Source organism: Bubalus bubalis, chromosome 19, assembly GCF_019923935.1.
Source record: "Bubalus bubalis isolate 160015118507 breed Murrah chromosome 19, NDDB_SH_1, whole genome shotgun sequence".
NCBI classification, from domain to species: Eukaryota; Metazoa; Chordata; class Mammalia; order Artiodactyla; family Bovidae; genus Bubalus; species Bubalus bubalis.
Genome location: NC_059175.1, coordinates 5,495,646 through 5,505,597, shown reverse-complemented (window position 1 = coordinate 5,505,597; position 9,952 = coordinate 5,495,646).

The following is a 9,952-nucleotide window of genomic DNA, read 5'->3' as shown; positions in this document are numbered from 1 at the left end:
TGAGTACATACCCTCTGAAGTATCAGTTCAGTTCAGTCGTCAGTTGTGTCCTATCTTTGAGACCCCATGGACTGCAGCACACCAGGCATCCCTGTCCATCACCAAGTCCCGGAGCTTGCTCAAACTCCTGTCCATCGAGTCGGTGATGCCATCCAAACCATCTCATCATCTGTCGTCGCCTTCTCCTGCCTTCAATCTTTCCCAGCATCAGAGTCTTTTCCAAGGAGTCAGTTCTTCACATCAAGTGGCCACAGTATTGGAGTTTCAGCATCAGCATCAGTCCTTCCAGTGAATATTCAGGACTGATTTCCTTTAGGATGGACTGGTTGGATCTCCTTGCAGTCCAAGGGACTCTCAAGAGTCTTCTCCAACACCGCAATTCAAAAGCATCAATTCTTTGGCGCTCAGCTTTCTTTATAGTCCAATTCTCACATCCATACATGACTACTGGAAAAACCATACCTTTGACTAGATGGAACTTTGTTGGCAAAGTAACGTCTCTGCTTTTAATGTGCTGTCTAGGTTGGTCATAGCTTTTCTTCCAAGGAGCAAGCATCTTTTAGTTTCATGGATGCAGGCACCATCTGCAGTGATTTTGGAGCCCAAAAAAATAAAGTCTGTAACTGTTTCCATTGTTTTCCCATCTATTTGCCATGAAGTCATGAGACCAGATGCCATGATCTTAGTTTTCTGAATGTTGAGTTTTAAGCCAACTTTTTCATTCTCCTCTTTCACTTTCATCAAGAGGCTCTTTAGTTCTTCTTCGCTTTCTGCCATAAGGGTGGTGTCATCTGCATATCTGAGGTTATTGATATCTCTCCAGACAATCTTGATTCCAGCTTGTGTTTCTTCCAGCCAAGCATTTCTCATGATGTACTCTGCATATAAGTTAAATAAGCAGGGAGACAATATACAGCCTTGTCGTACTCCTTTCCTGATTTGGAACCAGTCTGTTATTCCATGTCCACTTCTAACTGTTGCCTCTTGACCTGCATACAGATTTCTCAGGAGGCAAGTCAGGTGGTCTGGTATTCCCATCTTTTTCAGAATTTTCCACAGTTTGATGTGATCCACACAGTCAAAGGCTTTGGCATAGTCAATAAGCAGAAGTAGATGTTTTTCTGGAACTCTCTTGCTTTTTTGATGATCTAATGGATGTTGGCAATTTGATCTCTGGTTCCTCTCCCTTTTCTAAATTCAGCTTGAATCTGGAAGTTCACAGTTCACATACTGTTGAAGCCTGGCTTGGAGAACTTTAGGCATTACTTTGTAGTGTGTGAGATGAGTGCAATTGTGCAGTAGTTTGAGCATTCTTTGGCATTGCCTTTCTTCGGGATTAGAATGAAAACTGGCCTTTTTCAGTCCTGTGGCCACTACTGAGTTTTCCAAATTTGCTGGCATATTGAGTGCAGCACTTTTGCAGCATCATCTTTTAGGATTTGAAATAGCTCAACTGGAATTCCATCCACTAGCTTTGTTCATAGTGATGCTTCCTAAGGCCCACTTGACTTTGCATTCCAGGTTGTCTGTCTCTAGGTGAGTGATCACACCATCATGGTTATCTGGGTCATGAAGATCTTTTTTGTATAGTTCTTCTGAGTAGTCTTGCCACCTCTTCTTAATATCTTCTGCTTCTGTTGAGTCCATACCATTTCTGTCCTTTATTGTGCCCATCTTTGCATGAAAAATTCCCTTGGTATCTTATTTTCTTGAAGAGATCTCTAGTCTTTCCCATTTTATTGTTTTCCTCTATTTCTTTGCATTGATCACTGAGGAAGTCTTTCTCATCTCTCCTTGCTATTCTTTGGAACTCTGCATTCAAATAGGTATATCTTTCCTTTTCTCCTTTGCTTTTCACGTCTCTTCTTTTCAATCTATTTGTAAGGCCTCCTCAGACACCATTTTGCCTTTTTGCATTTCTTTTTCTTGGGGATGGTCTTGATCCTTGCCTCCTGTACAATGTCACAAACCTCCATCCATAGTTCTTCAGGCACTCTGTCTATCAGATTTAATCCTTTGAAACTATTTGTCACTTCCACTGTATAATCATAAGAGATTTGATTTAGGTCATACCTGAATGTTCTAGTGGGTTTCCCTACTTTTCTTCAGTTTAAGAAGAAAATGGTCTATTAGAGAAGGGAATGGCAAATCACTTCAATATTCTTGCCTTGAGAACCCCATGAGCAATATGAAAAGGCAGAAAGATAGGACACTAAAAGATGAACTCCCCAGGTCCGTAGGTGCCCAATATGCTACTGCAGATCAGTGGAGAAATAACTCCAGGAAGAATGAAGAGATGGAGCCAAAGCAAAAACAACACCCAGTTGTGGATGTGACTGGTGATGGAAGTAAAGTCCAATGCTATAAAGAGCAATATTGCATAAGAACCGGGAATGTTAGGTCTATGAATTAAGGCAAATTGGAAGTGGTCAAACAAGAGATGGCAAGAGTGAACATTGACATTTTAGGAATCAGTGAACTAAAATGGACTGGAATGGGTGAATTTAACTTAGATGACCATTATATCTACTACTGTGGGCAAGAATCCCTTAGAAGAAATGGAGTAACCATCATAGTCAACAAAAGAGTCCAAAATGCAGTACTTGGATGCAATCTCAAAAACAACAAAATGATCTCTGTTCGTTTCCAAGGCAAACCATTCAGTATCACAGTAATCCAAGTCTATGCCCCAGCCAGCAATGCTGAAGAAGCTGAAGTTGAACTTGTAGGTTCTGTGAAGACCTACAAGATATTCTAGAGCTAACACCCAAGAAAAGATGTCCTTTTCATTATAGGGGACTGGAATGCAAAAGTAGGAAGTCAAGAAATACCTGAAGTAACAGGCAAATTTGGCCTTGGAATACAGAATAAAGCAGGGCAATGGCTCATAGAGTTTTGCCAAGAGAATGCACTGGTCATAGCAAACACCCTCTTCCAACAACACAAGAGAAGACTCTACACATGGACATCACCCAGTGGTCAACACTGAAATCAGATTGATTATATTCTTTGCAGCCAAAGATGGAGAAGCTCTATACAGTCAGCAAAATCAAGACTGGGAGATGACTGTGGCTCAGATCATGAACTCCTTATTGCCAAATTCAGACTTAAATTGAAGAAAGTAGGGAAAACCACTAGACCATTCAAGTGAAGTGAAGTGAAGTCGCTCAGTTGTGTCCGACTCTTTGTGACCCCATGGACTGTAGCCTACTGCACTCCGCTGTCCATGGGATTTTCCAGGCAAGAGTACTGGAGTGGGTTGCCATTTCCTTTTCCAGAGGATCTTCCTGACCCAGGGATGGAACCCAGGTCTCCCACACTGTAGGCAGATGCTTTACCCTCTGAGCCACCAGGGAAGTCCATTCAGGTATGACCTAAATCAAATCCTCTTATGTATACATGATAATAATTAATTTATACTTTACAAATAGCTTTACCATGAATCATCCCTTTAAATCCAAGCAGCATTTTATAGCAGAGGAATGGGGGCATCCAAAATGTAGAGTGACTTCCTCAAAGTAAGAGACAGAGACATATACAATTTAACTTTTAAAAACTGATTTATAAATATGTACAGAAAAAATCACCAGTCATCAGTAGATTAAATAGATAGATCTATAATCTATAGATAGATTTTCACATAGTGAATACACCTACATAATATCCACTGAGGTTCAGAAATGATGCACAGCAGAAACACTTCTTATCCTTACCCAGTCCCAGTAAGGACTTCTTTCTTGACTTCAAACAGCATCAATTAGGTTTGCCCATTGTGTTTGACTTCTTTCACTCGTTATGTTTATGAGATACAAGTTATTGCATAAGTTTATATGTCATTTTAATATACTATCATTGATTCATTCATTCCACTGTTGATGGACATTTGGGTGTTTCCAATTTAGGGTCATCATCAATTGTGCTGCTGGGAGCATTATATATTGATATATATATATATAGTAGAATATATGTTATAGGATATATCTTAGTGTGGAATTGCTTAGTGTATTCATATGTTCAGCTTTAGCAGCTACTGACAGAGAGGAATCTGAAGTGGTTGTACCAATTTTCACTCCCACCAGCCAAGTTTGAGAATTCCAGTTGCTCCACATGTTCATCATCCCTTGGGGTTGTCTATTTCATTTTAGCCATTCTAATGGATGTGTGTATTAGGACTCTGCTGAGGCAGAACCAATAGGGTGTGCATGTACATGTGTGTATGTGTGTAGACAAGTCCAAAATCTTCACGACAGGTCAGCAGGCTGGAGACCCAGGGAATAGTTGATGCTGTAGTTCAAGCCTGAAGGCCATCTGCTAACAGAATCCTCCTTTCTTCAAGAAAATTCACTCTTTTTCTATTTTTTCTATTAAGGCTTTCAACTGAGGCAATAATGAGTACCATCCATATTATGGAGAGTAATCTGTTTTACTCCAAATCTACTGGTTTAAAGAACTTCCTAGGTGGTGCTAGTGGTAAAGAACCTGCCTGCCAATGCAGAAGACATTAAGAGATGCGGGTTGGATCCTTAGGTCAGGAAGACCCCTGGAGGAGGGCGTGGCAACCTTGCACTCCAGTATTCTTGCCTAGAGAATCCCGTGGACAGAGGAGCCTGAAGGGCTTCAGTCCACAGGTCACAAAAAGTCCAACACAACTGAAGCAACTTATCATGCACTGGTTTAAATGTTGATCTCATCTAAAAAAATACCTTCACAGACACATCCAGAATGTTTGACCAAATATCTGGGTACTGTGAACTAGGCAAGTTGAGACATAAAATTAACCATTACAATGTGATATTGCTTTCTTGTAATTTGCATTTCCCTAATAACATATGAAGCTGAGCTTATTGGCCCTTTGGATATTATCTTTTGCATTTTAATCTCTTGTCTATTTCTATATGGGGTTCTCATGCTCATTCGGGAAAAGGCAATGGCACCCCACTCCAGTACTGTTGCCCAGAGAATCCCATGGATGGAGAGGCCTGGTGGGCTGCAGTCCATGGGGTCGCTAAGAGTCGACACGACTGAGCGACTTCGCTTTCACTTTCCACTTTCATGCATTGGAGAAGGAAATGGCAACCCACTCCAGTGTTCTTGCCTGGAGAATCCCAGGGACAGAGGAGCCTGGTGGGCTGCCGTCTATGGGGTCGCACAGAGTCGGACACGACTGAAGCGACTTAGCAGCAGCAGCAGCAGCAGCAGCAGTTGCATGTATCGGAGAAGGCAATGGCACCCCACTCCAGTACTCTTACTTGGAGAATCCCATGGACAGGGGAGCCTGGTGGGCTGCCGTCTATGGGGTCACACAGGGTCGGACACGACTGAAGCAACTTAGCAGCAGCAGCAGCAGCAGTTGTATGTATTGCAAATTTCCTTCTCTTCTGTGCTTCACCTTTTTATTCTCTTTATATTATTTTCTTCCATAGAGAATTTACTTGTTTCTGGCATGCAGTTAAGGTAGGGGAAGTTCATCTTAATCCTATCGGGAAATGAGTTTTCTATAGCTTGGCTTCAGTCTTTATACAGGTAAATGTATGTCTTCAAAGTGAAAGTGTTAGTTGCCCAGTTGTGTCTGACTCTTTGTAACCTCATGGACGCTAGCCCCCTGGGCTCCTCTGTCTATGGAATTCTCCAGGCAAGAATACTGGAGTGGGTTGCCATTTCCTTCTCCAGGGGATCTTCCCAACCCATGGATCAAACCTGGGTCTCCTGCATTGCAGGCGGATTCTTTGCCATCTGAGCCACCAGGGAAGCCCCAAATGTATGTCTTATTTGGTCTTATTCTTTAGAATAAAGCTCTTCAGGTGTCCCAACTTAAAATCTAGTGCATTTACTAGGACCCTAGAGCTGACTGGCCCTGGACTCCAGGTTTTATTCCTTTAGGCCATTAGACTGCCTGTAGTTCTGCTCAGTGTCTTAGCCTCTAGGCTGCCACTCATAAACCAGCAACATCTGCAATGACTCAATATTCAGCATAGCTTTCCTGCAACAGATGAGTCCCTGGAACCTTGGGTCCTCAAAATCTTAGCACGTCACTAGCTTCCCAATTCTTTTGAACAGATTTGTTTCCTTTTTTCATTCAGTGTTTGATCTTTTTCTTGGTGGAAGAGACAACAAATCTAACACAAATCATTTCCCCCTGGCCAGAACAGGGGTGGGACAACTACAGGGGAGTCTGAAGTCACCGTGCCTTGTGAAGCTAACCACATGAAGCAGTCACGGAGCTCACAGTCACTGTCTCTGTCACCTGAGGCCTTCCCAATGATCCACTAGAGCTCAGCATGGATGGATACTGATGAGACGACCAGCAGGATGACAGGAGTGCCTGGTGGGTGAAAGGGGTTTATACAGTCAGAACCTTCTCACCATTCAGCACTCAGCCTACAGGCCCATTCTGAAAGAACCCACCCTGGGACCCTCTCTCCAAAGCAGTCCCTTTCCCCAGTCTCTGCCTTATACATGGTCTCTACCATGACCTGAAATTATCTTTTTCATATAGTGGTTTACTTGTTTATTGAGTACCATACCCAAAATTGCTACACGACGATGAGAACCTTGGCCCCTTTCTTCCCGCATCATGTTCTCAGGTGTGTAACACAGTGCCTGATGGGCACAGGCATTCCACATTCATTGGTTGTATTAATAAAGAATTCAGGCAGACCTTGGAGATATTGTGCATTCAGTTCCAGACCAGACCACCGCAAAAAAGCAAATACAGTGATAAAGTGAATCACATGAGTTTCCCAGCGCATATGAAAGTTATGTTTACACTATACTGTGGCTTATTAAGTATGCAGTAGTCTTATATCTGAAAAAAAAGTACATTAAAAATACTGTCTGAGATTTTCTAATCATCCAATCTCAACAAGTTTTAGTAGTAATATCAAAGATCACTGATCACCATAACAAACACAGTAATCATGAAAAAGTTTTAAATTTAACAAGAATTACCCAAATGTGACACAGAGATAGGAAGTGAGCTAATGCTGTTGGCAAAAAGGGCATAGATAGACTTGTCTGAGCAGGGTTGCCACAGACCTTCGATTTGTAAAAAAACGCAATGTCTGTGAAGTGCAATGAAATGAATTGGAATAAAATGAGGTGTTTCTATAACCAAATGAATGGCCGGACAAATTATAAAATGACAAGAGCAGAAGGAATGAAAGGCAAAAAGTCCCGTGAGAACCATCTCTTTCACAAAAGACCTTTGCAAAGAGCACGTTTCCTCCTTTCCTGGCTTTTGCTCTTTCCCAGCCCCACCCCACTTGCATGCAGCTGCTTCTGTTTCTCCCGGAACTCACCTCCCTCAGAAAACCTCGCCCTGCCCAAGAGGGGCTCATCCCTCTTTCTCTTCTTGTGTCTTTGATGTCCACCAGGCAGGTGATGGCCTTCTCTGCTCTGTCCACCTGATAGAGATGGTGGTGGTGGTGGGACTTGAGTCCTAAGAAGGAAGGAGGATTCCTTCCTTCCTGGGATTGGGGATGTCCCAATCCCAGTTGCGTCTCTGTCAGCACAGCAGTTTCTCTTTACTAAGTTACTTAGTGACGATAAACCTTCGTTTGCTGTGACTACATACAGGTCAAAACTCTGTAGAGGAGGTACTTCCCTGGCAGTGTAGTGGTTAAGACTGTACTTCCAGTGCAGGGAATGTGGGTTCAATCCCTGGCTGGGGAACTAAGATCCCAAGTGCCTCATGGCCAGAAAACAAAACTCAGTGGAGGAAAAGCTGGATGTTTCTCCTGCTAGCCTTAGAGGCCAGACCTCTAGTTCTCTCCTGTTCCCCATTGCACCTTGTTGGCGCCATTTCAAAAGAAGCCATCCCTGATGTTATCCACTGGGTTTCCGAGGGCTGGCCCCAGTTTTCCCCCATCGGTTCTGCTGGCTTTCTTTGACTTTAGTCTTCTGATAGCAGGTAGGGAGGGCGTGCTGACTTATCCCACTGATTACGCAGCGACATATCCTCCGACATACAGCTAGTAGTCAGCCCTCTGTACCAGGGTGTTCTGCCTCTGCCATTCCACTGTCATGAAGGCACCTTACAAAGTGCAGTCCCTTTCATGGGTCCTTGGGGAGCCGACTCCTGCTTGCATTTTCATCCTCAGCTCAGCTCTCCCTTGGCCTCCAGCCCTACCCAACCTCTGTCAGTTCCTCAAAGGCATTGAGTCTGATTTCTCTATGAGCCATTGCAAGCAGCATTTGAACTGTTCAAATTCTCTTCTTCTTGCCTCAGTTGGCTACTCTTTCTCATCCTTCAGAACTCATCTTATAGGTTCCTTCTTCACAAAACATCCCCCTCAGCGGGTGACTTAGTTGCCCCTTATGTTCCCCTATGGCACTGAGGACCATTGTGGAACAAGCTTATTACAAATTATAATCACCCGTCTACAGGTCCAACTCCCAAGCTAGACCCTGGACAGGGACCATATCTATTTGCTCTTCGAGCGGCTGTTAGTTGGCTCGTGCCTGTCTCCCTCCAGACAATGAACTTGATGAGACTAAGGCAGTGTTTCTGTTCACCTTCCTGCACCGCCGCATGCCCAGCATGTAGTAGGTGTGGTCGGTCCAAAGGTGCCCACAGCCCCACATTTTCCTCCATACCAGCAACTAACTTTTACTGAATGTTTTCTATGTACCAGACTTCTGGTAAACATTTGCATGGGGTAATAGTTTATTTCTCACAGTCACTCTGTAAGATAGGATTATCAGCCCCACTTCACAGTTGAGGAACTGTAGACACAGGAGAGGTTTAGCAACTCAGCCAAACTGACAATATTAAAGTCCTAGTGAGTGAGTGAGTGAGTGAAGTTGCTCAGTTATGTCCGACTCTTTGCAACCCCCATGGACTATAGCCCACCAGGCTCCTCCAACCATGGGATTTTCCAGGCAAGAATGCTGAAATGAGTTGCCATTTCCTTCTCCAGGGGATCTTCCCAACCCAGGGATGGAGCCCAGGTCTCCCACACTGCAGAAAGACTCTACCGTCTGAGCCACCAGGGAATCCCATTAAAGTCCTACAGCAGAGATCAAACCTGGGCCATGTGGCTCCAGCACCCACGCCCTTAACCCCTACTCAGGACTCTCCCTATCACAACTTCTCTCTGTGTGATGGCTGGCCTCTCCTCCACTCCAACACCCACCCCCCGCCCGTCCCCCAGTCCCCACATCCCCAGAGCTTCTTCCCATGAAGACAACAGCAGGAGAGGAACCAAATGGATGAAGGGCTAACTTTTAAAAATAAGCAGCCTTTTTAGCTGCTCAGCTAACATTATCCACCAGGTGGCAGTCGCACCTCCCAGATAAAATCGTCTCTCCCTTTACTTCCCTCCACTTTGAGAAATAAAGAACTCCATTTTTATTTTTTGCCAAGGAATGAGTAGTCTGAATTCAAACCTCGACTCTTTTCAGTTGAGCTTTTTGAAAATGGCACTTGGAGAAAGTGTGTTTCCCATCCCTAGGCACCCTAGGGTGCATGGCCAGCGCTGCTCAGCCAGGGCAGGAGGAGAAGTTCAGCACCTGCTTGGGGGGTGCCCTGCATAGGGAAACCAGGAGCAATTGTGCAAGATGTTGTTTCAGCACGAAAAAGAGATGATTTGCTCTTCCCTCCACCACCTCTCATCAAACAGCTGCAGGAGTAGAAAACCAAAGGATGCATACTCCTAGTCATGAATTTCATTTGGCCAGCAGCAGGCACAGGGACATATGGTCCCCTGAGGAGATAACCGCAGATGACTGTCAGAAAAGGGCCTTTCCACCTCGTCTGTGCCTGAAATGTTCCTTTGCTCTCCAGGCTCTGCCTTGTGCTTCTGGCAGCTTCCACCGTGTTCTTGAGAGTGCGATGGGCTTGGGGGCTGGAATGGTCCTTGATGCCAAGCCCGCCCTGACTTTCGAAAAGCTAACCACAGGACTTTAAGAAACAAAGAAACCCAGGCCAATACTATGGCAGGAGGAGGGATGC